Raw genomic sequence first — 26,690 nt, 5'->3', positions numbered from 1 at the left:
TTTTTTTAACAATAAGATTTTTGAAAATTAATTGCGTTTCAATGCAATTTTTCGTCATTTGCTTGCTTAAAACTTAATTTACGTTCACTTCATTTTATTTATTATCTTTTTTATGCTTTGTAAGTTACGTTTATATCACTGCAGTTCAAAATTATCTACGTAATTATCTATTAGACTGATATTGAGCAACACAGATTAATTTGATTTGCATTTTTCTTTTTGCCAAGTAAATGATAAAAGGCTAAATATGGTAACCGAAGCAAAATCACGGAATTTCTAAGCAGCCAATAGCGTTGCAGAATTGCAGGATTTCGGTTAAAACGGAGACATAGGTTTTTCGTTCTTGTTGCAACAATACAAATAATTTAGTCTATAGAAAGCTGCTTCAAGGTTAAGTAATTTCGGGATTCAATAAAAATTAAAAAAAAAAATACAAGCACTGAATATTTTCGCAAGTGAAAAATTGGAATGAATGAATGAAAGTCCAAGGAAATCTCATACCCTTAGACAAACCCGTAACCGCATAATGTACCGCGTAACTTTGAATCACTTATATTTTGTTTCCGATGTCTGACATGTTCTTTTCACGCCTTTGACAGTAAATTAAATAAAAGTACTAATTTTTATCTTAAGTAGTGTTTATTGTTTAATTTTTGACGATATGTATTTTCTGGTGACTTTTGGTAAATAGTCACCGGGTGATTTGTGTTTTCTGAACCTAGTTAGTTTCCTCTACTTCTTTTCAAATTTCTGATAATTTGTGTTACATTTTACGATTTTAAAGTAAAGGGCAAAATTATTTTATGTAAAAATAATATTTGAAAGGTGATTTTGAATATTGTTAGTTAGAATCCTAATTTTGATCTCAGTGATTCTGTGTTAGCGACGTTGTTAATAAAGACAGTTTGAAATATATGTTAGTTTGAAATAAATCTTATTCATATTTTCGAGATGTGTTCCTAAAATGCAGGGAAAAAAACGTTGTGTAGGTAGCTCTAACACATATTTTGAATTGGACCTTAAATGTATAAAGATGACCAGTGATTTTAAAGTGATTGTTAATTTTTTATTTATTTTTTAAATTATTTTTGTTAATATAAATGCAGATCACTTTTCTATAACAGCCAATATGTGCTTTAATTCATCCATTAAAAGGGAAATTGTAAAAAAAAAAATTAAGGTTTCAAGGTCACATAATGCAAATTCATTGCAAAGGAATGTTTATTGGTTAATAGTTTTATACAAAATGTTAAAATTAAAAATATTTATCTAAAAATTTATATAAAAGATAACTTTAGATTTATATGAATTATAAATGTTTGCTGTTTCAGTGATATAAGAGTTAATGTAAATCAATACATTATTGAAGTATGTATTGACAGTGTGACAAGGACAAGTGTGAGGCAACTCATACTCATCCTGGTTATGCTTCAATTATGCTGAGGTGAAAGGAGCCAAGTTAACTGTAAATTTTTAAAATTAAATTGCTAAAATAGGCACTACATCCTTGAGGACAATCGCACCCACATAATCAATTCAAATGAAATCAGTAAATTAGTATTAATGATTTCATATTTTAAGTGACACAGAAAACTCATATTATATTTTTATAAATTAAAACTAAAAATTATTCTTCATATTTATCTAAATGCATCAGATTTATATGAGACTTCCTATACGCCTCTTTAAGTAAATCAGTTTCAAATTTTTATTTGTTTAGAATTTAATAATGCAAGAAAAAAAAAGTAAATAAAGTTTTACAATCAAAAGGCTTTTAAAACTGCATTCTTAACAAAGTGATTGGCTTAATGTTTACCTGCAGATGGGTTTGTTGTAAAATTTAATTTTTCAAGGTCACACAACAATTCTGTTATGTTAATTATAATATTCTATTATAGTTAATATAAATGCCCCATAAAAATTCCACCACCTTTCTTTAAGGAAATAGCTCTGGTACAATATGCCATGTTGAATTAAACAAACATGTAATAAATGGATTTTCTAATTCTTTATGAAAAATGAGAGCTTTAAATATGAATGTATCAATAGAATAGGGAGAAAAGTGAAGGAAGGTTAGTAAATCAGATTCCCAAGAATCAACTGATAGCAGAACTAATTTTTCGAAAAAAAATTTTTTTTCATAGTTTAAATTATAGAAGTGACAGATGTATGTTTCAATCTCCTCAAAAAATTTCATGGCTAAAAAAGGTGATATGAAAAAAAGGCTAATCTTTGGAATATGGCAACAGGTAGTTTGGCGACATTTTGGTAAGGCGATAAAGGTTACTAGCTAGGAATTTAGCAGTGTACATGGATAAAGTCAAGAGTGTGCGCAATGCCATTTTTGTGAAATTCTGGGAAGTTTTTTTAAGTGATAATAGGTTGACGTGTGTATTAATACCGTATATGTGCAATTCTTAAAAACGTGGCACACAGTGGGCGATTCTGCACTTTCTCCCAATTTCGCACCTAATCTTCGTCATGATTAAGCACTTTTGTTCCATAAAAGTTCTAGCATAAGCGTAATTCGACTAGCAGATTGTTGGAAAAAAATTTTAAGTAAAAAGAAAGAAAAGATAAAAGGGGAGAAAAAATGCCTTTACTTCGTGAAAACAAAATGGCGTCCAAACAAAACCTAGCAGGTTGCTGTAGCAGGGTTGGTCGCCAAAAAATCACCAAGTTACCATAATCCAAACATTAACCGAAAAAAATTAAATGAGATAGTTCCCAAATTAAAATTTCTAACTTGCATAAAATGAATGTCATTGGATTCAGATATTTTGAAAGGATCAATTTAGCACTTAAAAACCACAGTATTTTAATAATTCTGGTAGTTAGAATAGGATCAGATTTTGTTTTTAAAAATAATTTAGGAATACAATTTAACTCAGTCTTATGTAAATTCAGGGGTAAAAGTATAGTTTAGGGTACCCCTTGGCGAAACTTGGCGGTACATGGATACCGATTTTGTGCAATTCTTTGACTCGTTATTTTGGTTTGCGAAGCGGCGATTTTTGCGCCAAAAATCGCAGCTACACAAAGCCAAAATAACAAGACAAACAATTGCACAAACTCGCTATCCGTGTACACATCAACTTATTTTCGCTTAAAAAGACCCCCCGAATTGCACAAAAATGGCATTGTGCACTTCTTCGACTTTATCCATGTACACGTCGACCTATTTTCACTTTAAAAAAAATCTTCGAATTGCACAAAAATGGCATTGCGCACTCTTTTAACTTTATCCATGTACACGCTGACCTATTTTCACTTTAAAAAAAAAATCCCAGAATTGCACAAACTTGCATTGTGCACTGCCTTTATTTTTTCCATGTACACATCAATATATTTTCACTTAAAAAGGAGCACCAAAGTCAACAATATAGGCAAACAAAAAAATACATAATCTCAGTAAAATACATTTTAAACCAAATAATAAAATAACATAAAAAAGGAAAAACATGTTATACATTTAAGCACTACCAAAAGCAAATATTCACTTACCATGATTTTCGAGTTCGCTTCGTACACCCAGAGCCACGTAAAAATCAAAATATCAATCATACTCAAATGACTTTTTTCAAATCATGTACTCTTTCGGATCGAACGCTTCACATAGTGACCATCTGAGCCTTTCTTCCAACAAACCATTCAAATCCATCTAAACGGTTTTAACACACACCACAAAAACGCTTACATAACATATTTCCCAGAATCATGCACCCGATTACGTCACAATAAGGTTTCCATAACATTCAACTACTCAGGCTACCATAAATAAAACAACAACTTGGCGATAAATTAAACAACTTCGCCATAATACAAGGGGTACCTTAAAGTTTACTCTACCCAAATTTAGGAACTGCATTACGAATATTTTCAATGTTGTCAATTATTACTGTGAAGAAAAAAAATTTCAGAAAAACTTATAATAACAAAAAAAAAAAAAAAAAATTTAATATATCATTGTTATTAAAAAAAAGAAAAAAAAACTTTTTCAAATATTACTGTTTTCTCTACAGAATATAAATTAAACAACCAAGTAGATTTTATGAAATAATATTGTTGATTTTACTTTGTTAAAAGCAAGAAAAACTACACTAAGAAAGAGCTTTAAAATTGATTCACTTTAAATTCTAATTTTATTGCTATTTGTATTATTTCACAGTTATTTGCTGTTTATCAAAAATGTACTTTTTTAATTAAAAAATTATAAATAATTTACACGTATGAGGTTTCTAAATATATATATTAAACATATAAGAATTATAGTGTGTAGTACCTTTGTTGAATATAAAAATGACATTTAATTTTGATTACTGCATGTTTACTTTTTTGACTCGGCCAAAAAATATCTAGGCATGGAAGAAATGTAGCATTCTTGTTTTAAAAAATAGTTTTACTTTAATATCATTTAGCATATTAGAACTTTAATATATTTTAAAAATCAATTCTAAGAATGTAAAGTTTTATGCTCTTTCTTAGATTATCAAACAAAGAAATTTCATAATAAATGCAATAGTGTTTATATTATTAACTTTCCGCAAGAGATTGTGATGTAAATACTTGCATTTTGTATTTGTTATTCAAAGCACATATAGATCCTTCAATTATAAAGGTATTTCCATATTATTTACATGGAAAATACTTTATTTAGTTTCATTACTCATAAATCTGCACATATCAGGTGTTTGTGTAAAACTGACTTAAACTGACACAACCCTTACATGATGGGTGCCTCAGTCACTGCTAAGCCTAGCTTTTGAAAAAAAATTGCATAATTAAATTGTGGTCATTCCAGTTTCCTATAACCGACTTCCCAAGATGTATGTGTGTTCGAATAGAGAGAAAACTACTTTTAGATGTTCTGAATGTTTATCTTCCGTTGGAGAAGCTACTAAAATGTCGTCTAAATATGCGAAAACAAAGTACAGTCCAAAAAACATATCATTGATGAATTCTTGAAACATAGGTGGGGCTCATTCATCATCATATAACCCAAACGGCATTATTATTGCTTTTTTTTAAATTCTTTTTTTCAATTGGAATGTGAAAGTAGCTTTAAATATTTAAAATTTTGAAAATATTTTCCTGGGATTTTCGACACTTTAAAAACTGTTCATCTTTACTCTTTAATTTTTAATATCCGATTTGATAGCATCTTGTAGAAAGTCTTACTTCATTGTCATTGAAAACACCTTTCTTGGTATTGGAGAGAAATAGCATTCCAATATTGTTCTGCTTTTTGAACGTATTCAGTCAGCCATATCAGCATAAAAGGCAGTCTGCTAAAAATGTTTCATAAACTCAGGGGCCTTCATTGCAAGCATTTGCCCAGTTATTGTTTTTTTTTTTTTTTTTTTTTTTTTTAATATTATGTAGTTATGCTGAACTATTTAAGAAGCATCTTTTCAACATCCTTATGCTCGACCTTTCTTACTTTTTTCAGGTTTCCAGGTGTAAGTGTAATCACAAGCAAGTGTAATCTTTGTGTTGCCTGTTTTCCCACATTTGGAATAAAATTATTCTTTCATGCAAATATGTTTGGTATGCATGCAGCTTAAGCAGTTTCTTTAATATATTTTCTTATGTTATTTTTGCTCATTTTTTAGGTTTCATAATATTCCTAAATGAAGTCGGGTCTCTAATATCACCCAGTGTTTTCCCAAACCTGCTTTTCCGAGTCTCATCACAAACTCTCTGCTTTTCTGAGTTTTTCATTTTGTGTCTTTAGGGTTTATAGCAAGCTTTTTCTTTTTATTTCTTCACTAATTAATCGATTTAAATTGAAATGCGTAAATTCCTAAAATGTTTTTTGACTAATATTGGGAGCACAAAGAAATTTCTGAGCAGGCTAACCTAATACATTGCCTTCTAAAAGAAACATGTAATTAAATCTTCATTTTCTCCTTTATTGCTTGAAGTCTTTTTGGATACTGCTTCAAGTCTTTTTGAACACAAGATGAATACATCCTTTTAAAGAGTTGGCAAGGCTAACTATAAAATGCTATAAATGTTATGAAGAAGATGACTTAATGCTGAGAAATGTTATGCATCTAAGTTTATCATATCACTGTTAAACTTCTTAGTAAAATAACTTACAAAACGTTTTTATTCCTTTTTAATTATTATTTTATTTATTTATTTTTCAAATTTTGTCTATTTATCACTTCACTTTCGTCAACTTTGGAGACCTCTCTCAAGAAGGAAATACTGCTTTGAATTTGTTTTCCAACCTGCTATATGATAGCTGCTTCAGTTAACTGTATATGATAAAAGCTTTGATGAGCTCAATGCTTTTCGCACACAACTTATAACTCAATTTAGTATGCGAGAATCAGACAGAGCATAAAATGGGCTAGGTTTTGTTTTTAAAAGTAAACTCATTTCTTTACCCTTTCATGTTACATTTCTGACCTGTCCATTCTGAATGTCAATGTTACATTTTTTTAAACATTAGTATTATATGCCTCCAAAACTAATAAAAAGAGTTCTTCAGTTTCACTTTCTCTGCAAATAACAAAGTATGTAATAATTGTCATTTTGTTCTGGCTTATCTCCATCTCTTGTGCAGTTTATTGAACAAAATATAGCTTTTCAAACAGATGTCATAAATTTTCCTCTTATTGCATAGCTTAAGGTATGAAATATTTCATTTCTTTACTGATATAGTGAATGTAATCTTTTTTGTTATGCAGCTATTACTTTGAAGAAATTTCCATCATTTCTTTGATATGATATATCTAATGATTCTCTAAAAAATTAATGCTGACCAAGGCATTTTGATACTTCCGTTATTTTCACAAAAACAATGGGCCAATGTTTCTCTTCCATTTTACACAACCAAATGTGTAAAATTCAGCAGTAGTTTTATTTTTAAGATTTGTCTTCAATTGGTTTAATTTTAAGAAAATTTTCAAGTGTTCTATGGTTTTTCTCCATCCTTACGATTTTCATGGTGTAACAGGAAAGCATATTTCGTCAGCAGTCTGAAAATCTGGGCTTTGAGTCCTAAATGCATTACTCATTTCTCACATTTCTGTTATAATGAGCTTAATGCTTCTATAGCAGCACCTGAACTAAAATTTAGTAGACAATAATTCATCACCACCCAGATTTGGCAATAGGGTTCTCCGCTCCCCAGTCGCCATTTAAGTTTGCCAGATGTATAGTTTTTCTCCTCCATTAGTACGTGTCTTTGTGGTGTAATTGGAAAGCACAACTGGCTGCCAGTTACAAGGTCTGAATTTCGAGACCCAGCAAGGGCACTAGGCATTTTTCACATTTCCTCCTGCTATAGGCCCAATGATTCTATGGTGTACCGATGTAATGTCTTGCCCCAGTCATGTTTTCTTCTGTAAAATCCTTTGCATCTTATTATAACTGTAATATTATATTTTTAACAGGTCCCATTTCTAATGTTTCCGATAATAGTCATAATTTATCATCAATATTTGGCTGTTTTGCTGATTCTTCTAAATCTGCAATCACTAATGGTTCTGAATCATCTTACATTTCTTCAGGATGTGAATAATTTACTACTTCTAAATATATATTATCAGTTTGATAAGACTAATAATGATCTAATAATACGGATTAATAATATTACACTTCTAAGAAAAAAATATTAACTTTAGTCAAAGTTAGATTTAAAAATCTTGATAATAATATTTCATAAATCCTGAAGGAGAAAACCTGGCTGCTAAATCCTTGGTTAATGATGTGAATAAAAAGTTCTTAAATTAATAACAGCAGAGTGAAATAAAATGCAAAATTTATTAACTTTGTGAGCAGCTTAAAACAGAGCATAGCAATACACTTTAAATATACTTTTAAGTTAGGGGCCTTTAGCATTAGATTACATGATAGGTTGGTGCAGCATTCTGCAGTTTTCAAACAAAGTAAATCACAATTCACCAATTCAAGTGCAGTGTAATATAGCATCCAGATATTTTATTACCTGCTGAGTTTTAATTTCATTCTACAGCTATATTTTTATTAAATTCAATTCATATCATTATGTATTTGCCTTGGTTCAAATATCTGTGTATCAACATATAATTTTGAATAAAAATTGCCTTCATTGATTAATGTCAGAAAATCATATATAGGCACTCCTTACTGTCCTGTTAAAATAATGTTTATGAGTCTTACCAGCCAAGCATTTTGGTTAACGTAGCACACATTCATTCTAAGTATGATATTTGGTTAGGAAGGTGTACACACATTCATTGTAAGCATTATCTTTCATTTGGAAGGAGAATGTTTTATCCTGTTTTGATGTACAAAGTGTATATAATTGGATTTTTTTAAGCATCGAATATAAATGCTTTATACTTATATTTGTATTAAGATACAATAACACGCCGAACAAATATTAATTTAGAAGTCAAACAACAAAAAATACAACGCTTATTTTTGATGTTTGACTTCCAAATGACATTTGTATGTTAAATGTACTTAAATTGAGAGAAGTTTTTTTTTTTTTTTTTAATTTTTTTTTTTTATTTTTTTTAAATAAAATACTAAAATTTAGTTTTGCTGCCCATCATTTACTGAGAAGGGACAAGCAAACATAAATTCAATTTAGTACATACACTAAAAATACCTATCCTAGCCACAAAATACCTTATCTTAAAAGAATTTTAATGAATAACTAACTGTATTTAACTTACCAACGCTTACATACTAGTGGAGTTAACAAATTTTGCAGACTCACATTTTGGTCAGTTTTTATTATGAGGGAAATTTCCTTAAGATTAAATAGCACTTTACGATATTCTCTATGTATCTCTCTTAGTATATTTATTTATTTAGTTGATGTGGTAACACAGCCAATTTTGGCAGGCCGAGTTTTGAATATTTTATGATGGTTGTTTGGTATGTCTTTTTCCTATAAGTGCAGTGTAGATCAGCCTCTTGCACTGCATCCTAGGCAGATATTCTAATGTTGAGCAGAGTTTCTTAAGCTGTGGGTCACAACCCCAATGGGGGTGGTGGAACCTGCAGCAGGGCATTTCCAAAAATTTGAGTGGTTTTGATATTTCTTTAAATTATTGTAATAATTTTACGAGTAAAAAATATTTTTACACCCTGTATCTGAAAATAGATAAAGATAAGACAATACAGACAAAGAAAAAACGAAAACATTTTGATGCATTCTTTTTATAATATATATGTTACTTATTTAAAATTTTCACATTGTTCTGTGTCTTAAAATTAGAAATTAAAGTTAATGACCTGAAACTACAATAGTACATTACAAGTGAAAAAACTGACGGTTTTACTCACGCATGTGTTGGATTCATGCAATGCTTATAGGGACCTGCGGTTGCGAAAAAAATCTCAGTGATAAAAAGAGGTCACGACTGAAAAAAGTTTAAGAAGCCTGATGTTGAGCATTCTGTGTTTGGCACACACGGCATACCATAACCAAAAAAATGTCTAATCAGCAAGTGCCTGTTAGATTTGGTTCTCCTCTTATTTATGAATTTTTGGTTTTGAATGTTATTGTCATGAACATGATATTTTTTATGTGAAAAGTGTATTGTTCGTGTGTCGAACACTTTTCACATAAAATATATATATATATATATTTATAGTGTTTGCATAACTACTTTTTTCAGGTTTTTTAATGTTCTTAAAATCTCCATAGTTCAGTTTTAAAAGTAATCACTTGACTGTTTTTTATGTGATTATCATTTTTGAAATGTTTTAAATCATCACTAATTAATTAATTGAAATATTTGTATCAAATTTTAATGCCAGGCGAAATATTCCTTCATGGTTAGAATAATTTGGAATTTTTTTAACAAATGCAGCACCATGCAGTGTCAATGGCAAGAACCCAGCACTAACCAGTAACTGATAAACAAGTATTCGGCCCACATGAAGTCACTTTTTCCTGTGCCCAGATAAATTGGCAGCAAACTGTAAACCTTACTCATTCTTTTCCCCATTTAAGCGGCATTATTATGAGTTAAAGCCAATAAATATTGTTAGGTTTTTCACTTACACTTTTATGAAATCATGCATACAGTTCACAGCCACCTACTTTTAACAAGGATCCTGTACGTGTTTTTCCTTGAAATGGGCAGACTTTTATTTAAAGTGTATGCTAAACTAAGGTTGCTTTTTTTACATAAATTTACATTTTCATTTATCCTGTGTCCTGAAATTTGCTTAAATTTTTAACAGCTGGAAGCTCTGTGTTCAAGGAGGAATAGGCAACAAAGACGGCTGAGGTAGCTGTAAAGGTAACTTTTATGCATTATCTTTTTTAGAAAGTGAATGATATAATTGATTATATCCATTTTAACTTGACTCCATAGACCTTCCATTTTGTTGAAAGTTTATTTAATTATATGAGTAATATTATGAAAGAATGTAAAATATCCTTGAGTGTGCCTTGCAGAATGGGAAATATTATTTATTTTTATTATAGAAAAGTGTATTTGTAGCTATTGGGTGAGGAAAAACTTCTGAAGGCCCTGTTCTCTAAAGATTTTGTGGATAATTTATTGAATGACTGGATACCGTGCCAAAATTCTTTACAGTCCATGAACCATTCTTTAAGATGAACAACTGCTGCATTAAACTCTAGCAGTTTCTCATATGCAATACTTGTTAATATTCATGAAGATCTAACTACTTGATCAAGATCTACTTGTGTAAAAAGCTATTGTTTGCATCAGAATTTCTTACTGATTATACTGAAATAATAGGAATTTCTGAAAATTAGAAATGCAGAAATCTTGCCCTCGATAAAGTAACCTAAACTTAGCCATTTTTTTTTTAAAGCCTAAAAGGGCTGTTATTCTCAAAATGGCATTTTGCAATGAGTCACTGAAATGTGACGTATCACTTTTCAAATTATATCATCCTTTATAATTTTAAAAGAACTAAATAATGAAGAATCTGCATGAATATGTGTATGTTTCTCGCATTGTGAAAAAAATAATGGCACCTGGAGTCATGACATTTTGAATAATAATATATTCTTGCACCTGAATGTGGGCACTTGGAAGCCCGGATTTAGAATTTGCTTTATTGTCTGTTCCATGTTTTGTAAAAATTTGACGAGTTTTTGATTAAAATCTCAACAATTTCAAAGCAATCAGTGGGAACACTGTAGGGAATAAACTACATTTTGTCTCCAGCATGCAAGACTGTCTATGGGAAATTCTAAGGATATGCTGTTTTTAAATATTATTAACCTATAATGGCATTAGCCCAAATACTGTCAAAGCATATATTTCTCTGTAAAAGGCTGTTTGAGTTTAAAATAAAATCTGAAAGCTTTGAAATTTTTCTTTTTTGAGCAATCAAAAAATAGATTAGTATGTATGATTTAGTGAAATGTAAATTTTAATAAAATTGTAGTATTTAGCTAACAAAACTGTGAAAATCTATACATATGCATGTATCTGTGTGTTTTATATTAATATTTTGAATTATTTGAAATTACGTCAGATTTTTACTTTTTTACTTTTTTTTTACATCAGATTTTTACTACCATTTTAGTACTGTAACCTTAATTTTGATTTTTAATTGAAATTTGATTTCATTAGATAAACACTTTATGTCAGATTATTATTTAATTTTTGCATAATAATCATTATGTTTCTTGATTTTTCAATCATTTTGTTCCTTTCCATAAAACAGAAGTCATACCACAGCAGTACCACTGATTCATACCTTGCCACTGAAGGATGCATTATACATGGAAATGATGGTGAATCATATTCTTAAAATTTAAATAATTTTGAGATTAAGAACTGGCTATTTTTAGCTTTATTTTATTTTACCTGTGTATTTTGTGAGATGGATTTTATGTTTGGACTTGATCAATTTGATACAGTTTGTTTGCATTACGAAGATATCTTTGTCATATAATATGTCATATCTTTTACAGAGAATCAATTAAATTAATTGCAAAATTTTAATTATCAGGAATTCCATGTAATGATCATTTTTTTAAATGTCATTTCCTTGTTTTTATTTCACCATAACTGTAATTCGCTGGCAAATGTATTTTATAAATATATGAATGTTTAATATATAATTAATACATATATACACATACAAGAAATACATATGAATTTTGGGGATTGTTCCATTATTGGGACTGGATTCAGAATTTGCATACATGAACACATATATCCATACATGCTTGCATACAGGCATAAATTTCTGAATCCAGTCATAACGAAGAATACGGAGAAGAGTACGGAATTTTGAAATATGTTTTACTTATCTGTATGCAGTATATTTGTGATGAGAAATTGAGATTTGGTTATTGTTTGTAATGTTTTGATTGAGATTTTATTTTACTTATATTTTTATCCATCTTGTGGTACATTTTGTTTTGAAACAAATTCGCATTTTGCATAAAATACAGATGTGTGTATTTTATTCACCAGATAAAGACTGTGACCTTTAATCTTCAAATTTTAATGTCTGATTTGGCAGTATTTTGTAGAATGTCCCACTTCATTAACATTGACCTTTCTTGGTATTGGAGAAAAAAAGTCATTCCAAATGCTTTCCTTCCCCCATTTCTTGATATATGATTTTAGAATACTTCTTAAATTTTCAGATAATATTTTCTCATGAAATATTGTTCTGCTTCTAGAAAAATGTTCAATCAGGCATTACAGCACAAAGGGCAGTCGGGTCTCTAAGATCACATAGTTTTTTTCCAAACCCTTCTTGCTTTCCTCACCATGAACTGTCTGCTTTACAGAGTTCTTGATTTTGTGTCTAGTAAATTTTTTCCTTTTATTTCTTCACTAATTAAGCGAATTAAATTGAAATAAATTTCTAAAATGTTTTTTAACCAATATTGTGAGAACAACGAAATTTTTGAGCAGGCTAACCTAATACATTGCCTTCTAAAAGAAAGATGTAATTAAATCTTCATTTTCTCCTTTATTTTTGCCATTTCATTTCTGAAATTAAAATATATTTTTGATATATTATGAAGTTAGGCCTCATTTTGAAGTCATTAGTTTTATATCAAAATTTACATATTTGTTCAAAATAATGTCTGCTTCCAATAGATAACAATTCTCTTTATCTATATTGCAATTTCATTGTCACTTTCGCTGTCGGTGGTATCACATGAAATCGCCCAATTTAGATACTGCTTGAAGTCTTTTTGGACACAAGATGAATGCATCCTTTTAAAGAGTTGGCAAATGTTATGAAGAAGATGACTTAATACTGAGAAATGTTATGCATCTTCAGAGCCCACCTCATCATAATTATCTCTCTTTAAATAATAGTCATTTCTTAATTTAACTTTCACTTTGAATACTAGAATTGTGCTAATTGTCAATAAGATCTTTTTTTTTTAAAGTTAATCTTTCTGTCAATAAGACACTTTTTAATATAAATATATCTAAAGATATGAGAAACTAGCTGAAGTAAATAATTACATTTTTACTGTGATTAGATGATCAAGCTGCAAAGAGAATCTTTGTATTTATCAGGGATAAATAGAAAGGGCTAGCTCATTTCTTTGTTCGACTCCTCGCCGATGCGAGCCTAGTGGGGGGACGTAACAGGCAATAATCTGACATCACTGTGATGCCACCTGTTCTGATTTCCCGCGTGTAAAACTGTAGTTTCATTCAGCTGCGAGACGATTTTCTAGAGGTTACATATCCCAAATTAACTTTAATCATATATATATCTGTTTTCTAATAATGTATATATTTAAAATAATTTATATATATATAATTTTAGTCAGTTTTTATTTTAAATTCTATATTGTAAAGTACCATTTACGTAATATGGCTTTTTGCGCTGTAGTAACTTGCCGTAGCACTTACAGAAGTACAAAAGGATGAGATATTTTATTTCATGGGACCAAAGGATCCAAATGAGGTTTTGCTTTTGATGAAAGAATGGATACACAAATGTCAAAGACAAGATTCTATTAATGCGAAGAGCGGAAAAATCTGCAGCGAACATTTTCTATGCAGTGTTTATGAAGATGATATGAAAAATTGCTTGTTTGGATAGCCACAAAAAGAAACTGTTGAAATGGAATGCTGTGCGGAAAGTAAATTATGATGACAATAGTAAATCAAATTTTAATAATTTTGAAATAAAACTCACAAATGAAAATATAGATATTCCTGAATGCCCTAAGTTTAAGGATAAACAAGAATGCATTGATAATTTGAAGAACAAAATAATATCCTTAGAAAATTGTATTAAAGTATTGAAAAATAGTGAAAAGAAAAATTTTAGAATGTTTGTTCAGAGACAAAGAAGGTGGACGACATCTAGACAGAAATTGGTATATTACATATTACGTAAATTAAAATCTCAAATAGCGAAATTTTTTTTTGGGGGGGGGGAAGCACAAATCGGAGAATTTGAAAAAATGTCTAAAGCCTATTTTTATAAAGACGCAGATTAATGTATTACTGAAAAAGAAGGAAAAAATCAGGTGGACTAGTGAAGATATTTCACGTTGCACTGTCACAAGAGCTCTGTCATCTTAAAGCTATGATTTTTGGAAAGAAAAAAAATTCAGAAAAATACTGGAATATCTTTACCTAATATTAGCAAATTAAAGAAATGGTGCGCTAAATTTTAGTGTAGTTCCAAGAATTCAAAGTAATGTTCTTACTCTAAAGAAGGAAAGAGGCGAATATTTGTATTCTGTAGAAAAAATATGCGTTCTCAGTTTCGACGAAGTGCATATAGATTGAAAACTCTGCTATGACTCTAAACTTGACTAAGTTGGTTCTTTTCAAAATGTGCAGTTTGTTTGAATCAGAGTCTCATTTCGCGCTCTGCCTCAAATTACTGAGAAACCGCGTTTTAGATATAGGATTTGTTTTAGAAGATGTAACTGTTTGAAATTTTGATATTATTAAAGAGGTTTTAAATAGAGATTGAGAAGAAATCAAATTGTGTCACAAACTAAAACCAAATTATTTAATGGTCAAGGGAAACGAGAGACAAAAAATTGCTCCAGAGAAAACATTATTTTCAAAAAGTACAGCAAAAGATATACTCCACCCCACAGGAAATCAAAAAGCATCTGACTTCTATGAGTTAATCGATAATATCTTCGGTATTATGAATAGTACCAACAAGAATAACAAGTATTTAACAAACTAATTTTGTTAAGTACTTGTTAAAGTTATTCTTATTGTATCCTTTGTAACTAATTATTGATTAGATTTTGTGCTAAATTAGCATTCTAGATAAAATATAATAGTATAAAACATTAAAGTAATTGGCATAAAAAGACTTTCTTCCTTTACTCACACTTTTGAAAAATTAAATAACTGTATTAGGTACTCTGAGTAAAGCTATTTTGTCAAAATTAAGGTAACAATCTTGCATACATTTATTTAATTGTAATATAGATATAAGTATAAATTGCAAAATTATTAAAAAAAATTATTATATTGAATTGGAAGAGAATTATAACAATGTAAAATTTACAATTAGGCAAAAAATCAAACGTAGGTTGTAAGGATCCTAAGTTTTACTAATGTTTATTTTATTTAAAATCTTTACTATCACTTCTTATTTTCTACATCCGGCCAGAATTAAAAGCTTTTAACTTATTTATGCAAATTTGTCAAGTACTTAAGTTGTGGATTTTTGCCAAGCAAGAGAGAGGAAGGAGTTATTAGAAGCAGGCCGCTTGCCATAGTAGTTTTACTCGGTTGCTGGTTGCCTTCAAGGCCAGAGGTTTAATCCTCTTGATAATTTTAAACGTATCGTAGTGTTAGCAGTTCTCTGTACTACACACGGCTTTTGTTAAATAAACGGCCAATCTTGAAGTTAGGCACTTGTATATTAATCCAAAGTTAGTTTTAGTTAGAATTTTAGTTAGCAGTTTTATATTCTTACGTTGAGACCACAAGTGGTTGGTCTCTGTATTCCGAAGTTCCGGAAACCTCTGTAAAGATAGAAAAATAAAGGGTTTCGTATACCCTTCCTGTGTGTATTGTCTACTTCACAATTTATTGAACATAGCTTGAGTAAGCTCCCTGTTCCGAGTCAGGACAGTTCATGTTTCCAAAACAAGTAAAGAGGAATACCAGTCCTGATAAGGTTAGCAGAAATGTTGCCATGTATGTCATATATGTTTAAAACTATGTCAATGTAAAATTGTTTTTTGAGTAAATTTAAATAGCTGCTATTATAGTTATCTTAGAAGCAGTATAAAAATTCTCTCAGTTCACATGCAGATAAAGAAATGATTAGAAATAAACATTCATTAAATAAAAAATCTGCAAATAAAAATTGAAAAAAACCCTACGGAACTTTATGTTAAAAGAGTAGCACATTTTATCTATTATTTTAAAATTGAGTAAGTATTATTAAATTTTTTAATGGTTCAGTCTAAAATGCATAAAGCAGTAACATTGTCTCTTCCAAATTATAGCTATCTTTTACACACAGCTCATTTCAAACGCTGGTTCAAAATCGCTAATTTTCAAGCTGTAAATTGCATCTGCGCGCTCAGTGTCATCATGACTATGTCATCACTTCTCACTTTCTGCTTCAGAGGGAAAAGCTCTATGAGCTAGCCCTTCTCTTCTAAGTCCTGGTATTTATGGTATTCTTTCTGATATGCAAAATTGCATTGGAACCTTTTTCTGGCCAAATTCCATCTTTGAAACCTTACATTCTGTGAGCATTGCTCGGTTAAAAACTCAGTCGATTCTGATGACTTTATTTATTTATTTATTGTGCTAAGCCTGCTGGTACTGCATAAGATGATGCATTGGTATAAATTATGAATGGATTTTAGTTATCTGTTGCATGAAATACTGCTGTTTTACAGGTATCTTTCTTTAGTTCCTTAAAAGTTCTGACCTGACCATTCTGAATTCTACACTTTTCTAAACATTCAACCACCCTTTCATATACGCAACAACTTTTAGTATTATATGCCTCCAAAACTAATAAAAAGAGTTCTTCAGTTTCACTTTCTCTGCAAATAACAAAGTATGTAATAATTGTCATTTTGTTCTGGCTTATCTCCATCTCTTGTGCAGTTTATTGAACAAAATTTAGCTTTTCAAACAGATGTCGTAAATTTTCCTCTTATTGCACAGCTTAAGGTATAAAATATTTCATATCTTTACTGATATAGTGAATGTAATCTTTGTTATGCAGCTATTATTTTGAAAAAATCTCCATCATTTCTTTGATACAACATATCTAATGATTCTCTAAAAAATTAATGCTGACCAAGGCATTTTAATACTTCCGTTAATTTCACAAAAGCGATGGGCCAATGTTTCTCTTCCATTTTACACAACCAAATGTGTTAAATTCAGCAGTAGTTTTATTTTTAAAATTTGTCTTTAATTCGTTTAATTTTAAGAAAATTTTCAAGTATTCTATGGTTTTTCTCCATCCTTACGATTTTCATGGTGTAACGGGAAAGCATATTTCGTCAGCAGTCTGAAAATCTGGGCTTTGAGTCCTAAACGCATTACCCATTTCTCACATTTCTGTTATAATGAGCTTAATGCTTCTATAGCAGCACCTGAACTAAAATTTAGTAGACAATAATTCATCACCACCCAGATTTGGCAATAGGGTTCTCCACTCCCCAGTCGCCATTTAAGTTTGCCAGATGTATGGTTTTTCTCCTCCATTAGTACGTGTCTTTGTGGTGTAATTGGAAAGCACAACTGGCTACCAGTTACAAGGTCTGAATTTCGAGACCCAGCAAGGGCACTAGGCATTTTTCACATTTCCTCCTGCTATAGGCCCAATGATTCTATGGTGTACCGATGTAACGTCTTGCCCCAGTCATGTTTTCTTCTGTAAAATCTTTGGTACTTATGTATTAATGCAACCAGGCCAAAATTCGCATAAATAGCCAAATTTGGCGACCCTACTTACGGCAACCCTATGTGTTATACGTAGTTTTGTAAAAAGGAAAAATAACACTGGGCGTGTACTACCACAGCAATGGTTTTTCGGCGGAATTTGCCGAGAAAAGAAAGAGACTTTTTTGGTTACTGTACCTAACAGATGCGCCGTTACCCTCATGGAAATAATTTGCAAAAATATCAAGGAAGGAAGCATCATTTATTCGGATTGCTGGAAAGAATACAATACAAGTGAGTTCGAAAATGCTGGATTTCTGCATGGAACTGTTAATCACAAATATAACTTTGTGGATCCCAACACGGGCGTTCACACACAACATGTAGAGTGCATGTGGGGCTCAGCCAAATGGCGCAACAAAAAACAGAGAGGAACAGCCCGTCATCATCTTGACTCATACCTTATCGAATTTATATGGCGCCAAGCTCAAGCTGTTAATGGCGAAGACAGTTTTCAATCAGTGCTAAAAGCAATAGCCAAAAGATTTCCACCAAAAAATAATTCTGCAACTTATTCAAATTCGAAACCGGAAGGGTTTAATTGCTATTTTATATTTTAAAACAAAATAATATAAAAAAACTGTATTAAAAATTATCTGTAATTAATAAATGTACATTTTCTTTCTATTCATACTTTTTTACTCAAACTTACAAATCGCGCCAACCTGGTTGCGATAATACGTAAGTACCAAATCTTTTGCATCATTTTATAACAGTAATATTATATTTTTTAACAGATCCCATTTCTAATGTTTTCGATAACAGTCATAATTCATCATCAATATTTGGCTGTTTTGCCGAGTCTTCTAAATCTACAATCACTAATGGTTCTGAATCATCTTGCATTTCTTCAGGATGTGAATAATTTACTACTTCTAAATATATATTATCAGTTTGATAAGATTAATAATGAGCTAATAATACGGATTAATAATATTACACTTCTAAGAAAAAAAATATTAACTTTAGTCAAAGTTAGATTTAAAAATCTTGATAATAATATTTCATAAATCCTGAAGGAGAAAACCTGGCTGCTAAATCCTTGGTTAATGATGTGAATAAAAAGTTCTTAAATTAATAACAGCAGAGTGAAATAAAATGCAAAATTTATTAACTTTGTGAGCAGCTTAAAACAGAGCATAGCAATACACTTTAAATATACTTTTAAGTTAGGGGCCTTTAGCATTAGATTACATGATAGGTTGGTGCAGCATTCTGCAGTTTTCAAACAAAGTAAATCACAATTCGCCAATTCAAGTGCAGTGTAATATAGCATTCAGATATTTTATTACCTGCTGAGTTTTAATTTCATTCTACAGTTATATTTTTATTAAATTCAATTCATATATGTATTTGCCTTGGTTCAAATATCTGTGTATCAACATATAATTTTGAATAAAAATTGCCTTCATTGATTAATGTCAGAAAATCATATATTGGCACTCCCTACTGTCCTGTTAAAAAATGTTTATGAGTCTTACCAGCCAAGCATTTTGGTTAACGTAGCACACATTCATTCTAAGTATGATATTTGGTTAGGAAGGTGTACACACATTCATTGTAAGCATTATCTTTCATTTGGAAGGAGAATGTTTTATCCTGTTCTGATGTACAAAATGTATATAATTGGATTTTTTTAAGCATCGAATATAAATGCTTTATACTTATATTTGTATTAAGATACAATAACACGCCGAACAAATATTAATTTAGAAGTCAAACAACAAAAAATACAACGCTTATTTTTGATGTTTGACTTCCAAATGACATTTGTATGTTAAATGTACTTAAATTGAGAGAAGTGGTTTTTTTTTTTTAAAATTATTTTTTAATAAAATACTAAAGTTTAGTTTTGCTGCCCATCATTTACTGAGAAGGGACAAGCAAACATAAATTCAATTTAGTACATACACTAAAAATACCTATCCTAGCCACAAAATACCTTATCTTAAAAGAATTTTAATGAATAACTAACTGTATTTAACTTACCAACGCTTACATACTAGTGGAGTTAACAAATTTTGCAGACTCACATTTTGGTCAGTTTTTATTATGAGGGAAATTTCCTTGAGATTAAATAGCACTTTACGATATTCTCTATGTATCTCTCTTAGTATATTTATTTATTTAGTTGATGTGGTAACACAGCCAATTTTGGCAGGCCGAGTTTTGAATGTTTTATGATGGTTGTTTGGTATGTCTTTTTCCTATAAGTGCAGTGTAGATCAGCCTCTTGCAGTGCATCCTAGGCATATATTTTAATGTTCAGTAGAGTTTCTTAAGCTGTGGTTCGCAACCCCATTGGGGGTGGTGGAACCTGCAGCAGGGCATTTCCAAATATTTGAGTGGTTTTGATATTTCTTTAAATTATTGTAATAATTTTACAAGTAAAAAATATTTTTACACCCTGTATCTGAAAATAGATAAAGATAAGACAATACAGACAAAGAAAAAAAGAAAACATTTTGATGCATTCTTTTTATAATATAAATGTTCATTTTACTTTCTTTGCATATGAGCCTGTCATTTCGTCTGTTACTTATTTAAAATTTTCACATTGTTCTGTGTCTTAAAATTAGAAATTAAAGTTAATGACCTGAAACTACAATAGTACAATACAAGTGAAAAAACTGACAGTTTTACTCATGCATGTGTCGGATTTATGCAATGCTTATAGGGACCTGAGGTTGCGGAAAAAATCTCAGTGATAAAAAGACGTCACGACTGAAATAAGTTTAAGAAGCCTGATGTTGAGCATTCTGTGTTTTGCACACACGGGTTATGGTAATAACCAAAAAAATGTCTAATCAGCAAGTGCCTGATCTGTTAGATTTGGTTCACCTCTTATTTATGAATTTTTGGTTTTGAATTTTATTGTCATGAACATGATATTTATAGTGTTTGCATAACTACTTTAGTATTTTTATTTTATATATTTATTTGTTTAGAAATACCTTATATATATTAATGGATGTAAAAAATTTTATTCTTTTAAATCCGTTAGTAACTCCTACTCATATTCAGCCTGAATGATATTTTTTGTTTGCTTATACAATTTTACGTTCTATTCCAAGAAAGATTGGAGGAGTTATTGCTTTAGTAATATCTGTAATAATTTGATATTTTTACCTTTATTTATAAACATAATTTTCGCAGAACTGGGTTTTATTCATTTATAAAGTTTATGTTTTGAATATTTTTAGTAAATTGAGTTTTGTTAACATGAATTGGGGCTTGTGAGGTAGAGTTGCCTTATAGAGAATTAGGAGTTTTATTTAGATTTATTTATTTTATTTATTTATTTATTTATTTTTTTGTATGTAGTTTTTTGAATAAATTATAGGTTTCAGGCTATAGTAATATGATTTTATTAGTAGTGTTTTGAAAGCATTAGTTAAGGGTTATCCTTTAAAATTATTTATTAAGAAATTATTAATTTAAGTAGCAAAGGGATAATGTAGTTTAAATAAAATAAAAACTTTGTAAGTTTTTGATTTAAAAGATAAATGAATAAAATATTATTGGAAAAGAGATAGAAAAGAGAATTAAGGGTAAAAAAAATTTTTCATCTTATATTTATATCATATCGGAATCGAGGAAAAGTTCCTCGAGCTCAAAGTATTATAATTGTAATTATAATTAAAATAATTAAAGAAGTTGAATGAAGAGAGTAAAAGAAAATTAATGTGGAAATTAGTCTAAGAATAAGTATTCTAGTATATTCAGCGAGAAAAATTAAAGCAAATCCTCCTCCTATATAATCTACATTGAATCCTGAAACTAATTCAGATTCTCCTTCAGCAAAATCAAAAGGGGAGCGATTTACTTCTGCTAAACATCTTATTATTCATATAAAAAATAAAATAGAATTTCATCTGAAAAATCATAAATATGTTTGTTGTTCACTAATTTGAGGAAAGGAGTAAGAGAATGAAATAATAGAAATAAAAAGGATAATTAAGAATGAAACTTCGTAAGAAATTATTTGTGCTACTCTGCGGATAAAGCCAATATTTACATATATAAGAATATTTAGAATTTCTTGACCATCCAATTAGTAAAATTGAATAAACTGAAAGTCTAGAAAGAATAAAAAAAGTTAGAATATTATGTTTATTGTCAAATAAGATGAAAAAATAAAATGGGATAATGGGAATAATAATTAGAGAGATTAGTAAAGCTATTGCAGGAGAAGAGGAAAATGAAATATTAGTTATTTCAGGTCTAATTAAGTTTTTATTAAAAAGTTTAATTGCATCACTAAATGGTTGTATAACTCCTATTAGGCCTACTTTATTTGGACCTTTACAAATTTGAATATAACCTAAAAATTTTTGTTCTAGAATAGTATAAAAATGGATTTTAAAATATTTTCTGGTCCTTTCGTACTAAGAATAATAAGAAGAAGATAGAAACCAACCTGGCTTACACCAGTTTGAACTCAAATCATGTAATTATTTAAAAGTAGAACAGACTTTCTATTGAAGTGGTTGCACCAAAAAGAATATTAATTCAACATCGAGGTCACAAGCTTTTTATTAAATAAGAGCTTAAGTAAAATATTGTGCTGTTATCCTTACGGTAACTTGATCAAAAAATCAAATAAATTGGGTCTATTTTATTTAAAGAAATAAATTAAAATAATAATTAATTAGCTGCTCCAGCTAAACTAAAGTAAATTTCAATAGGGTCTTGTCGTCTTTCTTAATAATAAATATCTTTTTATATTTAAGATAAGTTAAATTAAATAAATAAAAGAAAGAAATTAAGGTGTTAAATCTTTCATACAAGCCTTAAATTAAAAGACAAATGATTATGCTATCTTAGCACAGGAGATCTGCAGCTATTAAGGATCCATTGAGCAGATTTTACTTATAATTATTTCCTATAAGAAATGTTTTTGATAAACATTCACTTAATTTTGTTAAGTTTTTAAACTTTATATCAAATTAAAATAAAAAATATTTAATTATAAAATTAGGTTAAAAAATTTACTAGTTTTTTTATTATAAAAGTCGGAGAGGATTAGTATGATTTAAAAATTTAATTGAAGATAGAAGTAGTTGCAAAACTTTGAGGAAACTATTATTCCTGAAATTAAAATAGTAATTGTTAAAATATTTAATATAAGTTAACTTATATTAAATATTTAAATGTTAATTAATTCATAAAACCAGATCTGCATTTCTTCTGCGAGTTTTTTTTTCCCTCTGGTACATGTGATGTTATGGCTAAATCCATGCAGTCGTTCGGATGTTTATTTGTTATCCTCTATCTGAACATTGATTTTAACAAGTTCGTTGTTGAAAATCCTCTTTCACATTTTTTAGTAGCTCGAAAGCAGAAATTTATCTTTTTAAAAGTTTAACAGTTCATGATTTTTCTGATCTAGGACTATTCGAATGGCTTTTTGTGATATTCTTGATCTTAATTAAGATAAAAATCAGTTATTTCCATTTCTAGATCAGTAGAATTGTTATTTAACATATTTGCAATCTTTTACCATTTTTCTTAAATACTAGTATTATGTAATGGGTTTGAAGTGAATGAAGTAGTTGGCCTAATTTTAAATACACTCAAAACATCTAATTTAGAAACTAACTTAACCTTGATGAGATTTTCCAAATGTTTGTTTCAGTTTTCTTATATTTCACGCTTTAGTTCTCGAAATTTTCACAGTGGCAAAACGTACATTACATTATGGTAAAAATGTATATTCCTTATATTTGTGTAATATTTTCACAAAATTAATTTGATTTAAAATGAATTTATAATACACTTTAATTCAAAGACTTTAGTTTAGTTCTCTCCTCCCCCTCAAGTTTAAGATTTAGTTATGATGTCTGTAAGAATGGCTAAATCATAGAACCAGGTATGTTCAATAATTTCTTCATAAGTTTCGTTTCTGGATTTTTAAAATTCTCCTATGAAACTTTTGTAACAGAAGCTGGGATGGAACCTAGGCAGCCAGACAGAATGTCCCTTCCCTTAGTGAAAATTTCTATCAATTCCTTGAAAATGAACTTATAGTATTTCAGAATAAACCCTCGTAACACTAATAAATGTATATAGATTTTTTTTTAATGTTTACATAATGCGTGTTTGGTTCTTACATATTTTGAGCTATTATATTACTAATTCTGTATGTGAATTAAGACAGTTTAATGTAGAATACCTGCTTCAAGGCTAAAAGTAAAGTATTTGAATTCTGTTTTACCTTTCATCTGTTTTCAGACGTAGGTTCTATTCTACAATTTACGGAATTTCTCTTTATTGGACATCTCACATAGCTGACAAAATTTCATTCCTATGTTTAGGTTTTATAGTACAATACGTTGAGCATCCCTACATTAGTATATGGCTTAGGATTCCTTCGAAAGAAAAAGAGTATCTTAGTTTTTTTTAATTTTTGGTCAAAATTTTAGTATGTAGGTAATTACAATAGCTCTTCCATGAAATTGCATTTAAATTTTTTGCATCATTTCAAAATGCTGTATCATTCAATGGCATTTGATGTGTTTTGGCTTGCTGTATTAAAGCTGGGCCCAAACCCGAGAAGCTAGACAATATGTTCTTTCCCTGAGTGAAATATTGTTATAATTTCACTAAAGTGACGTGGTAATATTTCAGGATAATTTCTCGTACATTGCACTAAGTGTTCCTCTCTCATGGATGAGAGTACCTAAGTAAAGAACTTAAAATTAGAAACAGTTCTTACGTTAAAATGCTGAATGAAATATTTCTTTTATGGTTTATGACTTTTGTTTCCAAGATGTTCTTCGAAATCTGTTTTTAGAATGGTGTTTTTGAGCCCTTTCTAAAAAAAAATCTAAAAAAGTTTATATGTATAACTCTTTTAATGTTAATATATTGCGAGTTTGATTCTTACTCTTTTTTGATCTGTTATGTCACTAATTCTGTGTGTGAATTAAGATAGTTTAATATATAACAACTGCTTCAAAGCTAACAGTAAAGTTTATTTTGTCATTTAAAATTACCTGCTTATTGTCTTTTGGTGCCATCTTTCTACTAGCGCTGAAATTATTTACTCTTCTCGAAGATCATTATCCCTTTTTATTCTGTGTATCCGTAATAACTGTCTAATTTTTTTTTCTTTCATTGTTCATGTTTTACCCATACATTAAAAACCCCCTTCGTTTACTGTACTTCTGTCATATTAGGAAAATCATTTGCTTTTCTGTCGACTGCAGTCATGATTTTAGTAACAATGTAGCATGTTGCTAGAATTTAAAACAAAGAAGGCTACTTTTGATGTTTTATATATTAAGAAACAATATTAGATATTTCTCTTTGTGTATAATTATTCTTTAATTTCAAAGTAGTTAAAATCTAATGATTCCTTTTTCCCCACCTTGGCCTATTCTAGTGTAATTTGTCATCATTTTTGTGCACTCTTGGATTGCAGAACATGATATCATCAAAGAAAAAGAACGAAGATGAAAAGAACGGAGAAATAGTGCAGAGCAAAAAGACATCTGTGGCTGGTAATTCTTGTTTTATATTAACTTTCTTTCCACTAGAAATGCTTGAATTTTATAATTTGTATGTCCCTTTTCACATGTTGCTTTATATTGGAGTTTTACTAGTTACATGAACGCTTCACATTATGTTTTAATGTTTAGGGTAGCATTTATGCATTAATTTCTTAAGTTTTGAATTCCATATTGAAGTGTCTGAATTGGTGCTTTCATTATATTGTATTGTAATATTGGAAGTGAGGTGGAACTGTTAATCACACTGTAATTATCCGAAGTCTGAGATTTCTCAGAGTTCTGTTGCTTTGTAGTGGTTTCAAAATTACTGCTGTAGTGTAATTTTTCCCAAGTGGCCTCCTTTTGCATTACGAGGAGGAGGCTAAACATTTTCCTCTCTGTGTGGCCTAATGTTTTCCCTGTCCAACGGGGTCTTCTGTCCCCAACAGGTCAGTTTAATTGCACTGCCTGTGTATAAACGAATTTTGTTTCAGCTTTTTCCGAATTTAGAGTCTCTCTATCAAGTGCTGTTTCTCTTAAAACCATTGAAAGTTAAATGTTGAACAAAAAAGAAATGTAAATAAAAATTTAATGAGTACTTGTAAAGAAAGTTAGTGGAGCCAAATTGTCTTCTGTTAAGGCTGCTCAAAATGTGCTTTTTCTTAGTTGTTTTAAGCATACTTTATTATAGTTTCCCTTAATATGAACTATTTTGGCATATTGTGAAGTTTTAATGAATCAATTTGTCAAGATCTATTTAAAATTGGTTCCAATAAAAAAAAATTCATTTTGAAATCAAATCAGAGATGTTTTATTATTATCGAAGTAAAATTCTGCAGATTAAGTTTCAACTTTGTTTCGAAGAGCACTCTGAAAGTTTCTTTTGGACTTCTTATCCTTCTGTTGGCAAATGCATGACAGAATTATGTTTTGACAATGCTGATGTCTTTTCCTTATAATAACGACTGATGCAACTGTAACCGTGTCGCTGTAAAGAGTACATGTTTCCCACTAGTTCTTTTAAAGTGTCCTGTTCTTTCTTTAATTGGGTCAATCTCCGCTAAAAGATCAGATGTTGCTTTTGTGTTATTTAACAATTCCTTTATCTTATCTTTAGTTAAAAGCTCAATTTTCTGATTCATTGTTTGACTTCTCTGTCTTCCATATGTGAAAATCCTTCGGCATCCTTTGCTTTTGAGATTTGTAAGATTTTTTTAACTTCATTTTCAGTCGATGGAAATTGTTTAAAGTAGCAGATAAATTCTTTCCGGTGTTGATGGATGAATGTATGAATGAAATTCTAGCAGTAAAC

The 26,690-nt window shown here is 29.7% G+C and overlaps 1 long non-coding RNA gene across 1 annotated transcript; it reads left to right on the top strand.

Moving 5' to 3' along the window:
- On the top strand, positions 1 to 25,378 carry LOC146993055 (uncharacterized). Its single transcript, XR_015038596.1, has 4 exons — positions 1 to 613; positions 10,198 to 10,256; positions 11,665 to 11,734; positions 25,273 to 25,378. It is a non-coding gene; the product is annotated as an uncharacterized LOC146993055 (long non-coding RNA).
- Positions 25,379 to 26,690: the final 1,312 nt, after the last annotated feature.

This window comes from Stegodyphus dumicola, chromosome X1 (genome assembly GCF_044657685.1).
Source record: "Stegodyphus dumicola isolate Sdum_Otavi_A_Nest chromosome X1, ASM4465768v1".
Lineage (NCBI taxonomy): Eukaryota > Metazoa > Arthropoda > Arachnida > Araneae > Eresidae > Stegodyphus > Stegodyphus dumicola.
Note: the sequence above shows the minus strand (reverse complement) of the source record. Positions and strands in the feature narration are given on the sequence as shown.